This window comes from Pristiophorus japonicus, chromosome 16, assembly GCF_044704955.1.
Source record: "Pristiophorus japonicus isolate sPriJap1 chromosome 16, sPriJap1.hap1, whole genome shotgun sequence".
Classification (NCBI taxonomy): Eukaryota; Metazoa; Chordata; class Chondrichthyes; family Pristiophoridae; genus Pristiophorus; species Pristiophorus japonicus.
Window position 1 is genome coordinate 114,325,279 of NC_091992.1, and position 26,221 is coordinate 114,351,499.

Here is a 26,221-nt window from a genome sequence, read left to right on the forward strand (position 1 = left end):
TTTGTGCAGTAGCCTTTTATGTGGCATCTTGTCAAATGCCTTCTGGAAGTCTAAATACACCACATCCACTGGTTTGCCTTTATCCACCCTGTTTGTGACATCCTCATTCTTATTCTTGTCTCAAATCTTCTCCTCACTCTTCTGCATTCCCTTCTTCACTCCATCTCCTCTGTTCTAATGTCTGTAACTGTTATCATCAGTATAATTAACTATTATAGCAGTGCAAAACCCCACATACACTCAAAAAACAATACTGATTGAATAGTTCTGATTATTGATAGTATTTTGCAGGTGTGATTTGATGGTGATCGAAACTTTCACATCAAATTTATGCTGCCTCTATGGGTGGCAATTTTGCAACAAACTATAAACGAATAATACAGCAATCGTACCCCATTTCAATTTACCACATAGTCTCCTTTGAGACCCAAAGTTGGAGCATGAATTTGCACCATCAGTTCCAATCTAGCTGATGGTGCAAATTCATGCTCCAACTTTGGGTTTCAGCTTGACAACACTTCAGAATCCAATGCAAAATACAAAGTAAATTGAAATCAACCCATAACAAGTACTGCCACAAGTCCAACCTCTTGCACACCCATAGACTCAGACCTGCAAACAGATGGTGTGTGCAGTCACGTATGGGCCACAAACATTAGTTATCTGAGGAAACTAGAGCACTCAAAGTGCCACTGCGTGGGAACATATCGCACACAATGCAACACTCACAGCAATGTTCCAATCTTTAGAAGAAACCGAAGCACTGCTGCAATTCAGGGAGCATAACCTCACTGACACAACTGAAACAAATCAGTAAATGGCATTTCCCCCACAAAAAATGCAGGTAACTATTTCTAATAAACACAAAGCCTAATCTGTCAGACTCCTACTTGTCGAGGGTCAGTAGGAAACAAAGAGACTCCCTTACTGTGGCTACCAGTTCAAAATAGGCAATGTCCATTTCATTTTTTGCAATAATTTAACAATTATTACATCAAACTCTTGAAACTACTGAACAATTTGGGCACCAGTGATCATTTTATGGCTACCTGACTACAGGATTTGTAATTGTGTCTTACCTTGGATTTAACTCGTTGCCCATTTATAAAATTAGGCAAATTTGTGTATAGAGACTACTTGCTTTATAGCAACCTAAACACATCAACACTTAAGAGGCTGAAGCCTTGATGCTGATCGCAGATGGAGTATCAAAATGAGCAGAAAGCTCATTATAAAATCTATATTTGAGTCCAGAGTTCTCCAATCATTTTTATCTGGGAGTCCTCAGTTAGGCCTGCCCTCTTAGTAAATAAGAACTCTGAAGCAGCCAAAAGTACTGTTTAGTTAGCGAGAAAGCCGGACGTCACTACAGTAATCATACATGCAGTCATCTTCTTAGCAGGATGGGAAGCACAATGTAGAGAGCTGCAGTCTGCAGGACTACACTATACTAAATAAAAGGTCTTTCAGGTGGAATGATCAAGGCACATTTAATAAAAATCAAAAAAGGTTTTTAAAAAATGAATGCAACACAAATACCTTGCATGCAAAGAGCACACAGTAGAAATGCAACTCAAATAACACGTCAGATGAAGTAACTTGGAAACTTGAATAACTGGTCAAGCAAAGAGCCAAATTTGCATTCTATGGAAACGGAGTTTGCCTGGTTGTAATCGATAGAAAAACATGACGTTTTCAACAGTACTGCAAAGAACAAATTGAAGGAATAAAAGATCTGAGATTAAGGACTTTAATTTTCCCATTACTTAATAAACACATGTAGATGTGCATGTGATGATGACGATATCACTGCAGTTCATACAAAACTGCATGACATATGGTCCCATTGACATTGGCAAACATACAGCAACTTATCAAAGTCACCATTCTACAAATAAGAGTAGAGTGTGAGCACCAACAGGTAATTCAACCAAAGGCATTACAGCCAAGCCCAATATATTCTCCCCGATATTCATACATGCACTTCTGTCAGGCTCAAAGGATAGAGATCAAGAGCAGGCAACTTGGCATATATTTCACTTCCTTGGCCTTGGGGCATCGAGGCTAATTTTAGCACTTTTATTGCAGTCCAGCTGAGATGAATTAATACAGCACAGATTAGGGATCAAACTTGGGATCTTAATGGTCTGCAATGGACAATACCACACCCAAAAGTGCATTAACTCCAAGACTTTTATTTAAATGACAATAAAAACTAACCATAAAACAGTGGAGTTAAATAACCCAGAGAATGGTCGTCACTTCCTGCCAGCAAAGCCTGTTAGTAATATTTCTTTCCGAATGCAGTATTCACTTTGCTAATATCCACCTTTTTAAATAAATTGCCCAGTCTGCTTGAGGGTTTTTAAAATTTATTTTACTCTCAAAATAGCGCAGCAACAGAGTCACTAATATGTTGTGGGTGAAGCATAAACATGGAGATTCAGCATACTTAATCCTACTCAGAGAAGGTAGCAAGCATATAAGTACAAATACTGTGGATGACAGTATAAATCTACACACTTTTTATTATTTCAGCCACTGTTTTATTTTATTTAAACAAAATCTGATTGAAACGTTTAAAACCTAGGATCACATTTGTTTTTGAAAAACAACTTTTTCAACAAGCTCTAGTATTCAGGATTTTGGAGTCTATCTGTGTGTCCTAACAATAAGGCTCCAAGTTTCCACACGATAAAAAACAGGCGCCCCTCCGAGCTGGGCGCCCGTTTTTCGCGCCGAAAACGGCGCCAGAAAAAAAAGCGCGATTCTGGAGCGCCCTGCAGCTCCATGTCTGCTTGGCACGGCGCCCAGGGGGGCGGAGCCTACCACTCGTGCCGATTTTGTAAGTGGGAGGGGGCGGGTACCATTTAAATTAGTTTTTTTCCTGCCGGCAACCCTGCGCGTGCGCGTTGGAGCGTTCGCGCACGCGCAGTGCGAAGGAAACATTGGCACTCGGCCATTTTTGTAGTTCTTTGTAGCTGTTTAATTTTTGAACATTTTTTAATAAAAGCACATTGCCATCAGCACATCAGCACTGAGGCTTCTTGCAGCAGCGAGAAGGCTGCAGGAAGCCTCAGAAAGTTGAGGCAGCCGTTTCCCTCCCCCCCCCCCCGTGGGAACGAACGGCTGCCTCCTCCCCCCCCCCCCCCACGGGAACGAATGGCTGCCTCCTTCCCCCCCCCCCCCCCCCGCAGGAACGAACGGCTGCCTCCATCCCCCCGCGGGGGAACGAACGGCTGCCTCAACTTGTGAGGCTTCCTGCAGCATTCTCCCTGGCTGAAGCACTTTCACACAGGTAGGAAGATGGTTTATTTAATCTTTTCTTTGCTTATAAATTTTTATTTAGGTTGGATTTATTTGTATAATATTTGCATAAGTATAAATAATGATTTATTATAGAATTTAATGACTTCCCTTCCCCCCCACCTCGTTCTGGACCCCTAATTTGTAACCTGCGCATGACTTTTTAATGTGTAGACAAGGTTTTTTCAGTTCTACAAAAATCTTCACTTGCTCCATTCTAAGTTGGTTTGGAGTACGTTTTCACTGTGGAAACTTTGAAATCAGGAGTCAGTGGCCGGACACGCCCCCTTTTGAAGAAAAAATTCTGTTCCAAAGTGAAACTGTTCTAATTGACTAGAACTGCAGAAAAAAAAGTGGAGAATTGCGATTTCTAAGATACTCCTAAAAATCAGGCGCAAATCATGTGGAAACTTGGGCCCAAAGTGTCAGGACAATTGCTCTTCTCCATATATGGGCCCCAAGTTTCCACATGATTTGGTCCTGATTTTTAGGAGCAACTGGAGGAGAACGGAATATCTTAGAAATCGCAATTCTCCACATTTAAGTTTTCTGCAGTTCTAGTCAGGTAGAACAGTTTCACTTTTGAACAGAATGTTTTTTTCAAAAGGGGGCGTGTCCGGCCACTGACGTCTGATTTGAAAGTTTCCACAGTGAAAACGTACTCCAAACTAACTTAGAATGGAGCAAGTGAAGATTTTTGTAGGCTTGAAAAAACCTTGTCTACACATTTAAAAAATCAGACGCAGGTTACAAATTAGGCGTCGGGAACGAGGTGGGGGGGGGGGGGGGAAGGGAAGTCATTAAATTCTACAATAAATCCTTAGTTATACTTATACAAATATTATACAAGTAAATCCAACTTGAATAAAAATTTATAAGCAAAGAAAAGATTAAATAAACCATGTTCCTACCTGTGTGAAAGTGCTTCAGGCAGGCTTTTCAGGCAGCGGTTTGCCGTCGAGACCGACCGACGGCAGGGGGAGGGAGGGAGGGAGAAGGCTGCAGGAAGCCTCATTACTTGAGGCAGCCGTTTGCCGTCAGGCCCAACCGACGGCAGGGAGGGTGGGAGGGAGGGAGAAAGCTGCAAGAAGCCTCAGTACTTGAGGCAGCCGTTTGCTGTCGGGCCCGACGGACGGCAGGGGGAGAAAGCTGCAAGAAGCCTGAGTGCTGATCATGGAAGGGCAATGTGGTTTTATTAAAACATTTTAAAAATTGAACAGCTACAAAGAATTTGAATAGTCTCAAGCAAGTGCATGTGTCCCGTTTATCACAGTCTATCTTTAATTACAGAATGCACTCCCTCACACACAGAAATATCAAGAAAATTAAAATACAAGCCTTTGCAAGGGTTCAATAAACAAATTTTCACTTTTTCTGCAGCACTTTTTAAAATGGCCGAGTGCCAATGTTTCCTTCAGACTGCGCGTGCGCGAACGCTCCAACGCGCACGCGCAGGGTTGCCAGCACGAAAAAAAACTCATTTGAATTGTACCCGCCCCCTCCTACTTACAAAATCGGCGCGAGTGGTAGGCTCCGCCCCCTGTGCGCCGCGCCAAGCAGCCATTGAGCTGCAAAGCGCTCGAGAATAGTGTGTTTTTTTTACAGGCGCCGTTTTCGGCGCGAAAAACGGGCGCCCAGCTCGGAGGGGCGCCTGTTTTGCCGCGTGTGGAAACTTGGGGCCATACTACCTGTATTAGAAAAACTGCAATAATACTTTAAAGCACCATGCTGCATTAGCTTATTACCACAGTGTGGCTTGAGTGGTATATTCACCATTGGTTTTCAAACTCAAGCTTTTGGAACCTTGGGGAGGTCCACAAAGTCATTGGATTTTCGCATTTTTTTCTGTGCGAGTTACTTATACATTGTTTCTGTTGCAGTATGCTAAAAACGTATTCTGCAACACACTTTTTTGGGGACCTGCCAGTGTTTTTCAGAAGCTTGGTCGAGGTTCTTCGATCCGCCACACAGGACAGTTTCAAAACTACTGCTGCACACCACAAAAGCCTATTGTTAAAGAGTAACCATATGCCCTTATAATTGCAATCTATTGCTAAATCCAAAATTTGTACTAGGCTGAAGTCTTGTGTCTGGCTATCAGGCAGTTTGTTAATGTTAAATGGCTCTGCATTCAATAATTCATAGTGATTTCTTAGAATATCACAAAGCCAGCTTGCTGCTTTTTCAAAAAAAATTGTTGTTTAGCAGCAACTACTGTGACACATGATCTGTAATGTAGATGAAACTAATCCACATTGACAAAGAAGGCTACCTATCTATCTGCTCTGTTGGTTGGGGAATTGTATGTAGCACAGGCTGATCGTATAAAGTTACATCAAGTGTACTGCACAGAAAGAGGCCATTCGGCCCAACTGGTCTGTACTGGCGTTACTGATCCACACGAACCTCCTCCCACCCTACTTCATCGAACTCTTCTGTTCCTTTCTCCCTCATGTGCTTACCTCAACTACTCCTTGTGGTAGCACTTTTCACACTCGTACCACTCGTTGGGTAAATAAGTTTCTGCTGATATCACTATTGGTTTAATAAGTGACTATTCTATATTTATGACTTGGTTTTGGATTCCTGCACAAGTGGAAACTATTGGCTCAACTTTGAGCCTGAGTTGCTCCTATTTTTTTGGAGCAACTAGTTTAGAATGGAGTATCTTAGAAATTGCAATTCTCGGCATTTAGTTTGCTCTAGTTCTAGTGAGTTAGAATAGTTTCATTACAGAACAGATTTTTTTTTCGAAAAGTGGGCGTGTCCGGCCACTTGCGTCTGTTTTGCAAGTTTAGGCAGCGAGAACTTACTCCAAACTAACTTAGAATGCAGTAAGTGTAGATTTTTGTATGCTCAGAAAAATCTTGCCTACACTTATAAATCAGGCGTAGGGAACGAGAGGTTGGGGGGGGGGGGGGGGGGGCGGCGGCGCGCGGAAGGGGCGTGTGGAGTGGGGGGGGGGGAAAACAGAAGGAGGGAGGCTGAACGGGCCGCGCCGAAGACTTCAGGCGGGGCGGGCAGGCCCCGCCAAGGACATTGAAGCCGGGCTGGGCCGCCGAAGTCTTCGGGCGGGGCCCGCCCCCAGCAAGATGCCTGGCAGGCGGGCCCCGCCGCTGCAGAGCTAAACAGGGGGGAGGGAAAGGGGGAAGGGAGCGGGAGCTAAACAAGAGGGAGTGAGCGAAGTGGGAGCTAAACGGCAGGGGAGGGAGGGAGGCCAGAGTCCGATCTTTGCCCTGACAGCTCATTCGGCCAGGGCTAGGTGCGGCGTGCTTTGGGCCTCTCCCACACAGCTTCGGGGGCCTCAAGCTGCTGCACACGCTCGTGCAATTCACGCGTTCTGCTGCACTGCGCCAAGGGCCTGGATCGACCAGATGGAGGGGAGAATATCAAGGTAAATAATCGGCACCGTTTCTGTTCTAAAACGTCGGCGCGCCTGTTCTAACCCTGGGGGCAAACTTGGGCGCATTTTCTCTACGTCTACCTCATCAAACCCATTGGGCTCAACTTTTGGCTCGAGTTACTCCTTTTTTTTTGGAGCAACTTAAAAATTGCAATTCTCTGCATTTAATTTCCTCCAATTCTAGTTAGTTAGAATAGTTTTGTTTTAGAATAGTTTTTTTCCATAAGGGGGCCAGCCACTTACGCCTGTTTAGCAAGTTTAGGCAGCGAAAACATACTCCAAACTAACTTAGAATGGAGTAAGTGTAGATTTTTGTACGCTCAGAAAATCTTTGCCTACATTTTAGGAATTAGGCACAGGGAATGAGAGATGGCGGGGGTGGGGGTCGGGGTGGGGAGTGGGGGGGCAGTTAGGGAATTTTACAAAGCATTAAACACTTCACTTTTACCAATAAAGAGCCATCAATAATAAATGATAAATAAATCAATAAATCAACCAATAAATCAAAAACAATTAATTTTTTTAAAAAATCAATAAAAAATTTAAAGTTTCTACTCACCTACTGCAGCAACGGGAGCCCTCCAATAGCCTGAAGAGCTGCTCGGGCGGAGCCTGCCCCCGAGGAGATGCCGGGCGGGCCCCGCAGACAACGAGGACTTCGGACGGGCTGCCGCCGACGAGGATTTCGGGCGGGGCCCGCCTCCAGGAGATGCCAGGCGGGCCCGCCGCGGAAGAGGTAAGGGCAGTCAGGCCACTCGGCCCGGGATAGGGGCGACGTCCCTTCGGCCAGGGATAGGGTCATCGCCCGGAGACAGGGCGCGTTGGGAGGGCCAGGAGCTACTGCGCACGCGCGCAACTGCCTGCACTCTTTTTGGCGCAGGGCTGTAGCTCCGCCCCCAGCAGCTCCTGCTGCGCCGCGCTGAACTGGAAACGGCCCGACATATATCCGAGAATCGCGTGGTAGGTTTTCGGTGCAATTTCTGTTCCACAAATTAGGCGATGTGCGCCGTTCTAGCGGGGGTCCGAAACTTGAGCCCATTATCTTAAAGATCTCTAGCAAGTCACCCCTCAGCCTTCTCTTTTCTAGAGGCAAGAGCCCCAGCCTGTTCAGCTTTTCCTGGTACGTCTCTCCTCTCAGTTCTGGTATTAACCTTGTGAATCTTTTTTGCACCTACACCAATGCATCTGTATCCTTCTTATAATATGGAAACCAGAGCTGTGCATAGTACTCCATGTAGTCTAACCAAGGTTCGATACAACTTTAACATAATATTCTATATATGTTTAACATTAGTGAAAGAAATAAAAGACCAAGGAGAAAGTAAAGTGGAAAAGGAGAGAAGGAAGAGGCAGCATAAGTGGGAACAAAAAAATACTAGTAGCCAATGGGAAGAAAAAAAAACCATAAGCTGAAAATTGGAGAGGGAAGAGATCAATAAAAGAAAGAGTAATAAAAGAGGTAACAGAGGAAACAGATTAAGTTGACACTGAAAAATAAAGGCAAAGAAGCCAAAAATGTGAAACTGATATCAAAGTTTACAAAAATAAAACATTTTTTTTTTATAAAAGGCATGGCTAAAAATAAAATAGATTACAACAATAAAGCCCAAACATTGCACTTGGAGTCATCACTTTGGGTAAATTGTAAGCTCAGATCTACAAACCCCAGCTCCGTGTCAATGAGTTTTTATTTAATAGTTTAGACAAGACTCTGCACAGTCGTAAGTAGGAAGCCTAGCTCTATAAAGAATTCTACATTGGAATCAAAGGAGCAACTCATCAATAATCAACTGGATCACATATTGACTGAAGAGAATCTAGAATGTCTTAGTAATGCTGGTAAAGCATTTCTTGGATTATAAAGGTGGTGAGGCCAGATATTATGACCCGAGGCTCAGCTGTTTTACAGTGCATCTGATTGAAAGTGACTGAGATACACCAATTAGAATGGAGCCACTGTTGCATAGCAGACAGTTCATCCCTTAGGTATCCTATGACGGAGTACCACTGATTGTTAGGGCAACCTTCAAAGTAAATGGTACTCAAGGTAGGTTGAAATGTTAAAAGAAAATTGCATTACTGTTTTTGAGAGCCATGATCAGTGTGACTTGTACATGGTATATTGAAAGTGATTACAAGGAAAATAACTAGCTAAATGCAAATGCAAAACCACACATAACTGAGGGTAGGCAAACAATAAGGGTACTATTAAGATAGCAATTTCAAGATTATCCCATAATGTACATTTAACAGTACCTTAAATATAGCATAAATCTTCAGAGATTCTGTAGCATCAGAGCATTCTGTCCACCATGTTACTAGCAGATTATTCTGCCCACCATGTTAGCAGCATCACACTAGCCAACGAGTTTAAGGTTAATTTCCAGGTTCACAAATCCAAGTCACTATGACATAATCTGGATGGTTCCTCTCTGAATTCAGTCTGCATAATTACACAGTCCATGATTTATTTTCTCTCCAGCCTTTTCCTTATTCACCTCTTTTGAAGGGAATGATTTATGTTGGCATAGTTTCACAGGTGTTGGGATTGCACTGGTACCTTGCCCAGCTGAACATTCTTCAAAAGTGAGCCTGAACAGCAAGCATATGTGGGCTACTTGATTGTGGAGGCAAAGTTCACTTCCTGCCCTGATAACAATTAGGTACAGGACCCTGGCTGACATCTCTTTATAGCTCAGGTACCCAGAGTCTAATTGTAGCACCCACACTGCCACCCAATTAACCTAGCACAAACCAGAGACTGACTTAACCACAGGCTCTCCTGTTTTATGGTTCAACACTACAAAGTACATTGATCCACTGAGGCACTCAAGCAACCATTGGTGCATTTTGAACAGGTGGCTTTGTGAAATCCAAGTTAGTAAGACTCTGTTGACCAGATGAAATGTTATGGTTATTTTATGCCTTGAGTATTAATTTTCTGTCTCATGCCACAATATGTCCAACAATATGAAATAGCCCACTCTAGGCCTCCTATTAATGCTGAGCAACCAACACATGATTTGCTTCTGCTGATTCAAAAAATTTACGTGACCGGTTTTAGTCTATCCAACAGTCTTCCTGAGAACTATCAAGTCCAGCAGTCTTCCTGAGAACTATCAAAATTCATGCAGATAGAGAAAACAAAGTTAAAGAATAGGAGCACAATATTAATCTTCCAGTAACCAGAGATTTACTAGCATTTGACACAAGTGTTTACACAAATTTCAAATAGTCACAGAGATTTAATCTGCAGCACTGACAAACGGTCTTCAAAAAAGGTCCCGGCAATGACCTCCCTTAACCTATTCACATGATGTTCGAGCATTTCAAAAGCAATGGCCACGGTCAGTGAGGAACAACTCCCAACTCCAAAATGAGCACCAGTAAGGAATAAATCCCACCCACTGAGAAAATTCAAATGCAATCCATCAGCAGAAGAAGGGATCATAACCTGGAAGGACACAGCATTATTGTGCTAAACATTAACTAAAAATATCTTTGAAAATAAAATGTAGAATTCAGGTACATCACTTTGGTAACTTGTTTTGTTTCCAAACTATTTCCTTTGGATGCAGGAAGAAAATGGGCCTAGTGATGGTAGTGATTGAGGAGCAGGATGAGGGGATCGGACGGGGTGGGGGGCGAAAGAGTTAAGAAACTCCTTTCTCTCCTTCTGCAGTAATTGGTTCCTTACTGCATTATAACTTGAGGCAATCCTTGCAGAATGGTAGATCTCCAGCATCCATTTGAACTTGGATGAATACTTTCCTGCCAACAGTGGAACCCATCCTAGAGTAAATTCCAGCACACAGACGTACAATAGACTGTACAGTCACCTTGAGGGAAATGACAGAGGAAGTTGGCTCCCTGATCAAAGGCTTAGTTCATCACAGCCAGACATCCTCCTCCTGGAACCTCGGACAGCAGCACTTCACCAAGGGATGTGGGGTCAATGCCAATCAGCAGTGATGCCTCAGAGTCCACTTGTGTCGAAGCCCTGGCTGCATTTCCTTTTAGTGTAATACAAGGTTCCCTAAAATACACAATATGAACAGTCCAGGACCCTGCAGTAAAAGGGGCCGAGGAAGCTACTTTATCTGTAAATACATTAACATGGCTTCTTACGCTTAACTGTGCTCAAATCTCAGTGGTTTTACAGTGTTCAGATGTTATGAGCACATCAAACCAATAAGACATGGGGCTCAATTTTGCCAAGCCCATTTTCTGGCATAGTGCCAGAGATACGCCTCTTTTTCTAGGCCAGAAATGCGCCGGAAATAATTTTCCAAAGTTTCCCCGATCTATAATTCAAATTTAGTGCCGCGCTGTGTCCAGTCGCCTTGGGGGAGTGGAGCCTGCGGTCTGCGTCGAAAAATGATGCTGCAGCATCTGCAGCCGAGGGTCCCAGTCACACCTGTGGGGAGGAGGGGAAGGAGAGCTCAACTGCGCTCTCCTAAGGTGCAGGATCTAACAGATGTGGTTCAGGTGATGTCATTGAGTGCGGAGAGCATTGACCTTCGATCACTACTGGATGCCATCAGTGGGGTGAGTGATGAGGTAGCGGGACTGTCGGGAAAAGTAATAGCAATGACGCACGAAAAGGAAATGATGTCCGAGACCATCAGTGAGGGAATTGTGGCCATGAAGGAGGGAATGTCAGAGATGGTGCAAACAAGGTCACTGACCATGAAGGAGATAATGCTGCAGGTAGTTGAGACAGTTTTGCCCATATGAGGGAGGGAATGTTGCAGGTCGTTGAGACACTGTCAGGGTGCATGAGGGACAGCATGTTGGAGTTAGCTGCTACTATATAAGGGAACACGCCCTGACCCCGCACCCATTGACAGAATCAACTGCAATCCCCACACCAGCCTCGGAAGCGCCCAAAGCCGGGCCCTCCAGCTTGCCGCCTGGGCCCTCCTACTTGATGCCTGCTGCCGACGCCCCCCTACCCTCAAGAGGTGTGCAGTACCCGAGATGTTAGAAAGAATAAGCTTTGTACCAAGCCCAGAAACACTGCGCCACCGCCTGTCCAAGACCAAGCGCAGCGGGCGGTCTTAGAATAAGGTGGAGGAGAGATGGGTGGGTGCAGCCTTTCTTTGCTGTTGTTGTTATTATTATTGTTCTTACTGTTGCAATTGTTCTCAAATTAAAAGTTTTTTGTAACTTATGTAAATTTACAAGTTTAAAAGTTTGTAAGTGATCTCAGTTTAAGTGATCTTAAAGTAAAGTTTGATGCAAGAATAATTTTATTAAAGTTAAGTACAAAAGAACTGTTTGTTAAATCTCTCTCTCTCCACTAAGTCGTATTTCAGTGCCGATTTCTCAATGTGCGCTGGTTTTCTTAAGTGCCCAGAAGGTTTTTCGGGAGTGGCTAGATAGGCCGACCTAGGAGGAAAAGATCTTGGCCAAACTGTGAAAAATTATTAAAAAAGGACATGAGGGAACGCCCCTATGGTGTCAAAAAAAAAACTGGGCTAGAAAAATCGTAACTAAGTCAGGTATGCCGCCGCAGATCGCAGGGGGAAACTCTGGAAAAAAAAAGAAATACACCAAAACAAAATGCGCTAAAAGAACAGCGTAAATGACCCAAGAAAATTGAGCCCATAGTTGTATCCAGGCTGCTCTCGTGTCTCCTCTCAACCAACTTAGAGAATTAATGGCAGATACCCTGCTGATATACTGTACATGGCCCAGAGAGTCCATGGAAAGTATGAAAAAGTTATTTCACAATTTTAACAAAAAGGCCATTAATGCCGATCCCCACAAAAAAACTAAGAAAGGTACAGATTGGATTGCAGATGGATTTACAGCTTGCATTTGTGGCCCCGGGGTAAATGTAAACTCATATTAACGCAGACATTGGCAGAAGCAAAGCTGATTTTAGACACTAAAAATGTTGATGTTGTCAAGATAAAAGTGTAAATGTCAAGAATTTTAGGACTGACATACAAGTTAACAGAAACCCTTATCCAAGTGCAATTATTCAGATTGTCCTGAATTGTTTAGATTTCTCATCTCATTGGGGCTATAAAAGGAGAAAAGAGGCAGGGTGCACTGAAATGGTTGCTCACAGAGAGGACAAATTATGCAATTCTTAGGCATGACTGTGTTACGACAACATTTTCTCTCACGTTTACTGATATAATTAATATTTTGTTTATCACTCTGTATAGTTGCACTTGCATTCCTTTTGGGGTATATGCCTAATTAACAAACCTTCTCTCCCTTGGTCTCTGCATTTATTCAACTCACAGATGGACTACTGCTTCATTTACTTGAATCGCCAAAGATTTTTGGTAATCTACCAAATATTTTAAAAGTACAAAAATCATGCATAATAATTTTCAACCTTACTCTATTTTTTATTTTGCAGTCCTGGTGCTGTAGCCCTCGAAGGATTAAGCAGCCAGCTGCTGCCATAGCAACAATTAATGATAAAAATGACAGGTCAGCAAAGTAGAATTGGCACCTGGCATTACAAGCCGCATGATTCACATCATAATCACTATTCATTATAAAAAAATATTACGGAGTTTGAATTTGGGGTATAAAATTCAGTTATCACCTGCCTCAGGCACTTTGGTTCAAGTTTTAAAGTGGCCCCTTGAAACTGAAGGGCTCTAGAATTTTTAACCTAAAAATCCATCAAGAATTTAGTAGAATGAAAACATCCTTCAGAATAATACTACACATCCCCAATGTACATCATAGACTCTCAAATCCCAAGCCAACCCTCCAAGGATGTCAGGCTGTCAGTCCTACAATACACCCACAGAATAGTTTTTCTGGAAGTTCTATGTACAGACATTCCCTGGAAATGTCAATAGCTAAAGCTGTCATCATATACACCAAATATCCTGAAAACTTGCATAAAACTATCACCAGGTGTCCACTGCAGAAGCTGGTATGTTGGAAGCAATGGCAAATTGTTTGAAACAATTAAATATTTTAAAAGCATTGAATGCATACTCAGCAGGAATAACAGAATATTTAAATTATTGTGGCATACTATATAAACAGGGATACTACACATGTCCAATCAATGAAAAGGCAGTTTTAAACTGCAACTTCCAACATCCTTTACAGAGAATTATGGTTACCCAAATGTCAGTTCACTGTGTTCCAGATACCAACTGTACCATGCAAAGTCACTCACTTGGTACAAAAGCTTCAGATTTGCACTATGATTTAAAGGCACTTAGTAAAAAGTGCAGCTAACTTTCCTCCTTCCAGCAGGATGCTTAAGAAAATCCAAGGATGAGGAATACAGTACATAAAATTACTTTTGTTCAAATACACAGGTGTTTTAAAATAATCAACTAAATGAAATATGCTTGTTTCTTTATCTTCACTCCCCTGCAAAATCTTTTCCTTCTGAAACTAGGCGTACAACACAATGACAAAATGACAGTCACAGGAACAAAAAGTGCACGTCTGGAAAAAATGGAGTCGTCAAAGCTGTGTTGATCGTAATTTTTGGCTGGCAAGCCTGAAATTTATGACAAAGGTAAAGCCTGGTAGTCTCCAACAGGGCCATAAACTGCAATCTTAAAAACAGTATAATTGAAATTATTGTAAGTGATCGAACAGTTCAAGCTACATACCAAAGAATCATATATTCCACTATTTGTCTGACCCTGAACTCCTGACTGTCAGCTGCCAAACCTCTAATTTCCTCTCCTATCTGCAGTCCAGGTTTGAGTCCTTCATGGATGTGGCCACAGCATGCTCAAGCCTAGGCATCCTCAGCTGTGACCAACACTACCGATCACTATTTCCCAGAATAGCAATTCCAACTGTCTCAGCTCCCTTTCCCAACAAATATCACATCCAGTTTATTGATTGGGCACAGCCTTTCTAACATCCTTCTCATCCACTATCCTCCAACTCTCTTAACTTCCAGCCCGCTCAACACTACATTCTAGAATGTTTACTACCGTGTGAATAAAGGTCCTCCCCATTACCTCATGCTCCTCAGCCTGGATAAGTATATCCGTGGGCCTAGCTGAAATTTGGCACACTCCTTCCCCCTTTCCATGCAACCACGGTGTGCCATCCCTACTTGTCTTCCTAGACACCTCGGTGGCATTTGACAATTACCACTCGGAGATGGTAACTTCCGAGATGCTGTCTTTCAGATGGGACATTAAACCGAGGTTCTGTTTGCCGTCTCAAGTGGACATAAAAGATCCCACGGCACTATTCGAAGAGGAGCAGGGGAGTTCTCAGTATCCTGGACAATATTTATCCCTCAAATCAACATCACAAAAAACAAATTATCTGGTCATTATCACATTGCTGTTTGTAAAACCTTGACGTTTGCAAATTGACTGTTGTGTTTTATACATTAGATCAGTGACTACATTTCAAAAGTACTTCATTAGCTGCAAAATGCTTTGGAACATCCTCAGGTCATAAAAGGCGCTATATAAATCCAACGTCTTTTTTCACTCCATTTCCATCCATTGGATTTTCTACATGGTACACTCTTGATTCTATGTCTACCTTCCCAATGTAGCCAGCAGCAGCAATGGCTTCTCTTCTCACCCCACATGGTCAGCTCTGGAGTATCCCATGGCATCCTTCTTTTCCTTATTTACATGCTGCCCCTCAGAGATGTTATCTGTAGGGATTTGACAATTTACATTTGCATGATGACAATACCCAGCTTTATCTTTCCACTATCAATCTTGACTCCACAAGTACCTCAGTTTTATCACATTGTTATTTGATATCAACTTGTGGCTAAGCCAGAACTCCTGCTAAATGCAACTCACCTGGCTGCATGATCAGGCTAAGCCACACACTGCACAATCTGTGTACTATTTGTGCCCTGTTCTACCTTCCAATCCCAAATCTAATCAATTTCCATGACCTGACTATTTAGTTCCACCACCACACTTCTGTTACCTCAAGACTCGACTTCTCCAATGACCTCCTTACCATCCTCCCAAGCTCCGCCTTACATAAACTCCAACTCGTTCAAAACACCCTTGTCCATATCTTGTCCCAGACTAAAACCCATTCACCCATGTCCCTGCTAACCTCCACTGACTCCCTCTTCCATACAAACATAAGAAATAGGAGCAGGAGTAGACCATTTGGCCCCTCAAGCCTACTCTGCCATTTAATAAGATCATGGCTGATCTGATCATGGACTCAGCTCCGCTTCCCTGCCCGCTCCCCATAACCGTTTATTCCCTTATCGCTCAAAAATCTGTCTTATCTCCACCTTAAATATATGCAGTGACCCAGCCTCTGGGGCAGAGAATTCCACAGATTTACAACCCTCAGAAGAAATTCCCCCTCATCTCAGTTTTAAATGGGCAGCCCCTTATTCTGAGACTATGTCCCCTAGTTTCAGTTTACCCTACGCGTGGAAATATCCTCTCTGCATCCACCTTGTCGAGCCCTCATTATCTTATATGTTTCGATAAGATCACCTCTCATTCTTCTGAACTCCAATGTGTATAGGTCCAACTTCATAAGTCAACCCCCTCATCTCTGGAATCAACCTAGTGAACCTTCTCTGAACAGCCTCCAATGTAAGTATATCCTTCCTTAAATACAGAGACCAAAACTGTACATAGTACTCTAGGTGTGGCCTCACCAATACCCTGTACAGTTGTAGCAGAACTTCTCTGCTTTTACACTCCATCCCCCTTGCAATAAAGGCCAACATTCCATTTGCCTTCCTGATTACTTGCTGTACCTGCACCTGCACAAGGACCTCCAGGTCCCTCTGTACTGCAGCACTTTGCAATTTTTCTCCATTTAAATTATAATTTGCTTTTCTATTTTTTTGCCAAAGTGGATAACCTCACATTTTCTCACATTATACTCCATCTGCCAATTTTTTGCCCACATTTAGCCTGTCTATATCCCTTTGCAGATTTCTTGTGTCCTCCTTACAATTTGCTCTCTCACCCATCTTTGTATCATCAGCAAACTTGGCTACATTACACTTGGCCCCTTCATCCAAGTCATTAATATAGATTGTAAGTAGTTGAAGCCTCAGCATCGATTCCTGCGACACCCCACTAGTTCCTGTTTGCCAACCGGAAAATTACCCATTTATCCCGACTCTGTTTTCTGTTAGTTAGGCAATCCTCTATCCATGCTAATATATTACCCCCAACCCTGTGAACTTTTATCTTGTGCAGTAACCTTTTATGTGGCACAATATCGAACGCCTTCTGGAAATCCAAATACAGCACATCCACTGGTTCCCCTTTATCCACCCTTCTCATTACATCCTCAAAGAACTCCAGCAAATGTGTCAAACATGATTTCCCTTTCATAAAACCATGCGGACTCTGCTTGATTGAATTATGCTTTTCCAAATGTCCTGCTACTGCTTCCTTAATAATGGCCAGCATTTTCCCAACAACAGATGTTCGGCTAACTGGTCTATAGTTTCCTGCTTTTTGTCTGCTTCCTTTTTTAAATAGGGGCGTTACATGTGTGGTTTTCCAATCTGCTGAGACCTCCCCAGAATCCAGGGAATTTTGGTAGATTACAACAAATGCATCCACTATCTCTGCAGCCATTTCTTTTAAGACCCTAGGATGTAAGCCATCAGGTCCAGAGGACTTTAGTCCCATTATTTTACCGAGTACTACTTCTTTAGTGATAGTGATTGCATTAAATTCCTCCCTCCCTATAGCCCCTTGATTATCCACTATTGGAATGTTTTTAGTGTCGTCTACCGTGATGACCGATACAAAATATTTGTTCAATGTTACTTCCATTTCGCTGTTCCCCATTCTCATCCTCTAAGGGACCAACATTTATTTTAGCCACACTTTTCCTTTTTATGTACTTGTAGAAACTCTTTTTATTTTTCGTGCTAGTTTACTTTCATAATCTATCTTCCCTCTTTCTATTTTTTTTTTTTAAAAAGTCATTCTTTGCTGGCTTTTAAAAGTTTCCCAATCCTCTTGGCCACATTGTATGCCCTTGTCTTCAATTTGATACCCTCCCTTATTTCCTTAGTTAGCCACGGATGGTTGTCCCTTCTCTTACAATCTTCCTTCTCATTGGGATATATTTTTGTTGCGAGTTATGAAAAATCTCCTTAAATGTCTGCCACTGTTCATCAACTGTCCCATACTTTAATAATCTATTTTCCCAGTCCATTTTAGCCAACTTTGCCTTGATACTTTTGTAGTCTCCTTTATTAAAGCTTAGGATACTGGTTTGAGATCCAACTTTCTCACCCTCCGACTGAATTTGAAATTCAACCAGGTTATGGTCACTCATTCCTAGAGAATCCTTTATTAGGAGATCGTTTATTAATCCTGTCTCATTATACAGTACCATATCTAAGATAGCCTGCTCCCTGGTTGGTTCCGCAACGTACTGTTCAAGGAAACTATCCGGATACACTCGATGAACTCTTCCTCAAGGCTACCCTGGCCAATTTGCTTTGTCCAATCAATATGAAGATTAAAATCATCCATGATTATTACCATTCCTTTTTTACAAGCCTCCATTATTTCTTGATTTATACTCCGTCCAACAGTGTAACTCCTGTTAAGGGGCCTATGGACGATGTCCGCCAGCGACTCTTTCCCCTTATTATTCCTTATCTCCACCCAAATTGACTCAACATCTTGATCTTCTGAGCCAATATAGTTTCTCGCTAACTGATCGCATCCTTTATTAACAGTGCTACCCCACCTCCTTTTCCTTTCTGTCTGTCTGTCTGTCCTTCCGAATTATCAAATATCCCTGAATATTTTGTTCCCAGCCTTGGTTACCTTGTAGCCACGTCTCTGTAATGGCTCAGATCATACCCATTTGTATCTATTTGTACCATCAACTGATCTATTTTGTTACAAATGCTGCATGCATTCAAATAAAGAGCTTTTAAATTAGTTTTTTTTTAAAAACCATTTTGTCCTGTTTTGACCCCACTTTCTGATTCACCTTTACGTTTATACATTCTGTCCCTTCCTGGCACGCTCTGGTTTTCATTCCCTCCACCCCCCCCCCCCCCCCCCCGTGCTACCCTGCTCTACTGCCTTCTCCTTATTCTTTTGAGTTTTTAAATTTTCACTCATCTGAACCCTCCCTCCCCACTAATTAGTTTAAAGCCCTCTCTGTAGCCGTAGTTACGTATTTGATTTGCCAAGACCCAAGTCCCAGCACGGTCTAAGTGGAGCCCATCCCAACGGAACAGTTCCTTCTTACCCCAGTACTGGTGCTAATGTCCCAAGAACCAAAACCCATTTCTCCCACACCAGTCTTTGAGCCACGTGTTTAACTCTCTGATCGTATTTACCCTATGCAAATTTGGTTGTGGTTCAGGTAGTAATCCTGAGATTATTACCTTTGTAGTTCTGACCACGGATCGAATTTGAAGTAATTAATCTAATTGGTGTGACTAGCTCCTGGATCGCGGCGTCCAGGTAACTTTCGCCCTCCCTGATGTGTCGTAGCGTCTGCAGCTCGGATTCCAGCTGATCAACGCGGAGCCGAAGTTCCTCGAGCTGCAGGCACTTGCTGCAGATGTGGTCGCCATGGACCTCAATGGTGTCCACCAGCTGCCACATGTTGCAGCAGTAACACATTGCCTGCCCTGCCATCTATAATGTATTTAATTAATCTTCCCCAACAGATACAATTCAAAATCTTTGTTCTTATCTTCAAATCAACAGGGTGAGTTACCCCAGATCCTGGTCAAATAACCAGTCAACATCCACTGTCTAGGTTCATGCTTACAAAATAATGTCCACAGTGAATATTGAAGGCATGGGGGAACTATACCCAGCAGTAGTTAGTGCCTTCAAGGATGAGGACACTTGGATTAAAAAAAAACCTACAAGAACAGATTTACAGTCTTCCAGTGTGTTTGTCAATATCATTATCACTGTTTTCCCTGCCTGATGTTGCTAGTGCCCTAACTGCCCACTTCCCCAATAAAACAAGGATGCCCCCTTTAAAGCGCTCTCAGCGCAGGTGCTGAGCACATTCTGACGTGAGTCTACAACTCCAAATACCTTTAGAATGAAACCTAACAACTTGGAAGCAAAAAAATAAAGTGCTTACCCGCTTAAAGCTCATTGTAGTCTCTGCCCCGCTGATTCAACATCCCCTGAAAAGACTGAATGAGGACTGGGATGTTGCCAAGCTCCACTCTGCTGCACCCCAACCTTTTCTTGCTGTTCTGACACACGTTAAAGCTGGAGAAACACGGGCAGAGCAGGAACGAGTTCCGGTTCACTGTCTGTCAGAGGCCGTTTCCTGATCAGAAACCGGGAATGGAGCGAATCAGCCGGCGAGACCCGAATGGCAAGGGGGCCAGAACCAGGGCCGTCCCGTCTCCAGGGAAACCGGGCCTCAGCCGCCAGGCACACTTTACAGTCGCCGTATCACAGACATTAATTAATAAACTATATTAAAACACTTTTTTTTAAAAAAGTGCTCTTTGCACTGTCGGCGGCGGTTCACCAGAGCACAAAGCGGGGGCTCTGGTCTTCCCTTGGGATGAAGGGGAACCGCGGGGAAGGCAATGCCGCCGATTGCAGCTCCAGACCCCGACACTGCAGCGGGAGATGGGGGACTGTCACACGCCGCCGGTCACATTACCGGGCGGCTTTACTCACCCTGCTTTCTAATTCATTACCTCAGATTGAACTCCTTGTTCGATGCACCATCCACCACCCCCGGGACTTCAGTGACTCCTGGCCTCTCCTCTTCCCATTGTTGCCACCCGGACACACTCCCCTCCCCCCAATAGTGGTACAGTCCGACCCGTGACTCGGTCAGCGGCCGGGGGTTGTTGTTTGCGTTTCTTAGCAACGGAAACATGTCTGCCGGGTATCCCAAACCCTTTCATTTCAGAGTTAAACATGTAAAAAAAATAATGTTGCTCGCAAAATCAGAGAATTCAAAACCATTTGGAAAGATTGGCTGCTTTTACAACAACTTACATTTATATAGCACCTTTAAAAAAAGACTTGCATTTATATGTCCCAAAGCTCTTTACAGGCAATGAAGTACTTTTGTAGGAAACGGACCCGCCAATTTGCGCACAGCAAGCTCCCACAAACAGCAATGTGATAATGACCAGATAAGGTCCCGGGTTTTTTGTTGGACCTCAGCCTTTGAAGCACCCGAGTTTGGTTGTTGCTTGAGGCTCAAAAATGCTCTGCGCTTATGGTCTATTAGTCTTGGATCTCCAGATCGTTTTCATCAAACCAGTCCTGGTGTTTTCTGGCTGAGTAACCAAGTGTCTTTTCACAGGCACTGGTTATGGAGGTCTGGAGGGTAGACTAAGCGCTGTGGGCATTGAGCATCTCAGAGCCATCGAGGCACACCAGATTGGCTGTGAGGCGCTGGCTGTATAGGGCTCTCTTAGCTGGATTTTTAAGTGTCCCCTCTGCTTTGGGGCTATGTTAATATTGATGATGGATCGGATTAGGCGATGGTCCATCCAGCAGTCATCAGCTCCCAACATGATGCGTACATCCTTGCGATCCTTGGGTCGGACGATGACATAGTCCAGCAGGTGCCAGTGTTTGGAGCGAGGGTGTTGTTACGATGTCTTGTATTTGTTCCTCTGGCGGAACAGTGTGCCAGTGCAACCTTTGGCCGCCTGAGGAAAAGAGTGTTTGAAGACCAAGCCCTCAAACCTACCAACAAGCTCATGGTCTACAGGGCTGTAGTAATTCCCGCCCTCCTATATGGGTCAGAGTCATGGACGACTTACAGAAGACACATCAAGTCGCTGGAGATATATCACCAACGGTGTCTCCGCAAGATCCTGCAAATCCCCTGGGAGGACAGACACACCAACATCAGTGTCCTTGCCCAGACTAACATCCCCAGTATTGAAGCACTGACCACGCTAGGTCAGCTTTGTTGAGCAGGCCACTTAGTTCGCATGCCAGACACGAGACTCCCTAAACAACTGCTATATGCGGAGCTCCTTCATGGCAAACGAGAGAAAGGTAGGCAGTGGAAACGGTACAAGGACACCCTCAAAGCCTCCCTGGTGAAGTGCGACATCACCACTGATGCCTGGGAGACCCTGACCGAAGACCTAGGTGGAGAAAGTGCATCCGAGAGGGCGATGAGCTCTTCAAATCGCAACGCTACGAGCGTGAAAAGATCAGGAGCAGGCAGCGGAAGGAGCGTGTGGTAAATCAGTGCCACCCCCCCCCCAGCCCGGTGAATATCTGTCCCACCTGTGACAGGGTCTGTGGCTGTCGTGTTGAATTGTTCAGCCATCAAAGAACTCACTTTAGGAGTGGAAACAAGTCTTCCTCAATTTGCCTATGATGATGAACCTGTTTTAGTGATGTTGGTTGAGGGATAATTCCCCTGCTCTTGTTCGAAATAGTGCCACAAGATCTTTTACATCCACCTAAGAGAGCAGATAGGGCCTCGGTTTAACATCTCATCTGAAAGATAACAATCCCTCAGTACTGAATTGCCTCAGTACTGCACTGGAGTGTCAGTCTGGATTTTTGTGCTCAAGTCTGTGGAATGGGACTTTAACGTAGTAAAACATCCTGAGGCGCTTCACAGGAGCGATTATCAGAGAAATGTTTGACACGGAGACACATAACATGATATTAGGACAGGTGACCAACACTTGGAGAAAGTAGGTTTTAAGGAACGTCTTGAAGGAGAGGCAGAAAGTCAGAAAGGTTTAGGGAGGGAATTCCAGAGCTTTGGGCCTTGATACAGTGGGAGGCATGGCTGCCAATGGTGGAGCAATTAAAATTGCAGATCCACCAGAGGCCACAACTGAAAGAGCGCAGAGAAAATGTGCAGCTGTACAGAAAATGATGGAAGGAGCAGTAATTGGATGGACATCATTTACCCAGCTTTCTGCCTGGATTGTGTAATTTAATCCAGTCCGGTTGGAATCAGCATTGCCGCCTTCAAGCTCTGTGCTAACATTCCTGAGTTCGGACAATGCAGTTGTTAACACTGAAACAAAAGCAAAATACTGCGGCTACTCAAAATCTGAAAAAAAACAGAAATTGCTGGAAACTAGCAGCAAGACAGGCAGCATTTGTGGAGAGAGAAAGAGATAAGCATTTCAGGTTGATGACCTTTTATGAACCTGAATCACAACCTGAAACCTTAATTTGTTTCTCACTCCACAGATGCTGCCTGGCCTGCTGAGTGTTTCCAACATTTTCTGCAATGTTAACACTCCCGAGTTCAAACAACACACAGTGGTAACATTCCCCATAGTTCAGACAACGCTCAGCACTAACACACCCGAGTTCAGACAATTCACTTAAAAACATTAACATGTGAAACAGTTCATTAGAGACTAAAATATTATTTTTGGAATATATTTTTTACAGTCTGATAAGTGTGACACGATTATGATGAAGCAGTCAGGTTTGTTTCTTGTTAAACTATGTAAATGTGATGTACTTGGATAATATTAATCTCAGTACATCCATGGAGCTCAGATTTCTTGCCAGACCTAAAGTCTATGAGAGAAAAGTACTCTGGGCAGTCAAAGTCCCTGCCTGTTTCAGGTGGTAGGCCACTTTTATTATGGGTATCATTTTAGGGTAGAACTGGTCAGTGCGTGGGCCATGTACTCTTTGACCAGTTTCACTAGTGATAGAGCCAAATTGGTCCTGAAAAGGTAAGTTTTACATTGGGCGGGACCTTGCTGGAACGGGGCGTCTCACGGCATGCCTCGTTCGACCTTTTTCTGCAATTTCAGCTTAAAATGTATTCGTGCCATAACTTGCTGCAAGTGCAAGCTGATGCCTGTGTGGTGAGGACAATGGGGCATCTGGGGCCTCAGTGAGTGGTGAGACCAACAGTGTACCTCTATAGCCAATGAGATTTAAGGATTGAGAGGAATGACTGAGAAGGAGGGTGGATTAGAGTCAAATCAGGTACAGAAAGAAAAAGAGAGGAAAATAAAGATTGGGTTACGAGAGAAAAAAAGAGACTAAAGAAAAATTTGGAAAACAATGAAAACATTTACAAGTTGCCATTTTTTAAATCTCTCAGTACAAATTATCACCTGAAGGAACGAGACTCCATAATTTAAATTATTCAATTTCTGGGCCAGAGAGGTTGCTTGGCATTGCATTAACAATTATGATGTCGTTAAACAGGTACTTACACTCTTAATTACCAGATTTAACTTTTTATGCTGAGTTTAATGGCTGACTAATGTGCAAATTCAGCAAGTTCTTAAAAGTAATGGGGAGGCCAAGGGCAAGATGCCATTCATGCAAAGCTAACGGCGGAGTGGTGTAAATTAACAAGCAACACTGGAGATTCCCAACTCATGGCGTATCTCTTAGTTCCCGAGTTTGCTGGCCAATTTGCACATTAATAACAGCATTCGTTGTTAACACATTGTTATTCCCCAGCAAGATTCTGGGCCGCTGCTGCTCGTGGCCCCCACGCCCTTGAAATCGTGCACACAGATTTATCCGGCCTGAATCCAGTGAGCTGTATTGGGATGCTCGTTTGGCACCTGCACCTTGCCAGTTCTATTTAATTGAAGCCCGTGGCTCAAAATGGCTCCGGCCTCTTCGCTCTCATATGTTAAAATTGACCCTCTCATATTCTGACTGATTTCCAGATCAATTAAACAACTCTTATCCTGTACGCAACTCATCTCCAGGCCTTTGTTTTGAAATCGGGTAAGGGAACACAGCTTCCATTTTCACTCCATTTCAAAACTGTGAAATAAAATACAAATAACTCTCTATTTTGTCAGAACTGAGTTTAAAAGTAAAATGGAAAAATATTCAATTTCTCTTCATGGACAGCTTTTACCTTGAGCAGAAAATCCTCTTGCTTCTGCTGAAAATACAAAACCTAATGGAGTTTGAAACATCTTATTCAGAACAACTGAGCACATCTTGTAGAAATTGTTGGAAACTGGGATTTAGAATCACGAGGTTATGAATTGGAGTAGTACTTAGCAAAAAAAAATCAGTCAGAACTCACAGGAAAAAGAGAAACTGACAAATAAGTTATGCCCTGCAGATGTGAACTGCAAATCATGAAATGACTTGATGTTTGATGTAGAAAAGTCAATGTCACAACTGGTTTTGCCATTCTAGCAGTACACAAACTGCATTCAAGGAATGAGGAAGGTACAGAAAATAACTTACTTCCTCATTCGTTCACTCTGCACATAGAAACTAATATATTCAAGCAATACAATAATTGAAGTGGATAAAACTGTGAGGCAATGGTGGAGCACAAATGATCCCAAACATTTGTTGTCTTGAACTAACAGGATAAATTATTTCTTTGTGAAAACATGCATACAAATCCCACTGGTTCTTGATGATACGATGAAGAGAAATGGCCTTAAGTTTTCTGAGTAATCCAGAGCTCATGTGTTTTCTTTGATTGCTTCGTCTTTGTCTCAGAGGATTTTGTTCTTTCTGAAATATTCCTTTTTCTTATGCGGTCCCTCGTATCAAGGATTACTTGCTTCCACCAAAAAAGGATGAGCTCACAGGTGTTTCAATGAAGGACCTAATATTCCAGGTCCCGAACTGCATATTGAAGGGTGGAAGATGCATGTGCATCGATTTTTTTAACGTTGCACACCAGCCACCACACGGGCTTGACAGAGCTAGGTCTTGGTCCAGTGGCAAGGATTAACCAAGACAACTGGAGACCAGCTCTGCTGTCCTAGTGCGCACACATATTGTCTCATCTGAGATAAGGCACCTCCGACAGTGCAGTGCTCCCTCAGCGCTGCACTGGAGTGTTGGCTTGAATTTTTCTGCTCAAGTCTCTGGAGTAGGACTTGGATCTATACCCTTGTACCTTGGGCGAGAGAGTCCTACCCACTGAGCCACGGCTGACACTCAAGAAAAAAGAAGACTCTTAACAAAAAACGATACATGTAAATAAATACCGGCTGTATAAGCCTGGTCTACATTTACAGGACAAAGTTTGTAATCCAACTCTGTAAGTGGACAAAATACAACTCAAGAACCGCTCTGATTCTTTTAAATACTGACAGTGTCTCTTTCCTCTTTGAAATCCTTATCACCAGGGAAGTTGATTTTCATCAAAACTGCTTTTTCTTTTCTCACTCCAGAGACTGAAGAGGGAGAGAGTAGATCTCGCTGCGCTAAGAAAGATGATTGTGATGATCCTCCTTTTCCAGGTTCAACGGCATCTTAGAAGTTTCAAACTGACCAGTTCCGTCTTGGAGACTTGTGTGTGTCAGCTGTGGCTTAGTGGGTAGCATGATTGGAGCGTGGGCAAGTACAGCGGGAGCGGAGAGGTTGGGGCGAAGGAGCGGCAAGAGATTGTAGAGCAATGTGATCGGGGCCCAGAAGAGGCAAGGGCCTAGGGACAGGACGGGCCAGCCCACACACTGAAATACTGCAGTACCCATAAAAGGAGTCCAGTTCGTCAGGGGATGTTCTTCTCAGACTAGAGGCAAAGTGCTGCTGATCACAATACTTGATTTTGGTGAACATGATCTATCATTAAGCAATTCTAGTTTTGCATAAATGTTCATCTTGTCTC

General features: G+C 43.4%; 1 protein-coding gene across 2 annotated transcripts in view; it reads right to left on the bottom strand.

Moving 5' to 3' along the window:
- The window catches only part of tbc1d16 (TBC1 domain family, member 16), a 93,795-nt gene extending 73,380 nt beyond the window's left edge, over positions 1 to 20,415 (bottom strand). Inside the window, exon 1 of one of the 2 annotated variants that reach the window (XM_070858216.1) lies at positions 20,346 to 20,415. The gene's annotated coding sequence lies outside the window, so the exon portion shown is untranslated. Of the gene's footprint in view, positions 1 to 19,768; positions 20,181 to 20,345 lie in introns of those variants that run through there. The other variant, XM_070858215.1, reaches the window with a different exon arrangement.
- Between the last annotated feature and the right edge of the window lie 5,806 nt (positions 20,416 to 26,221).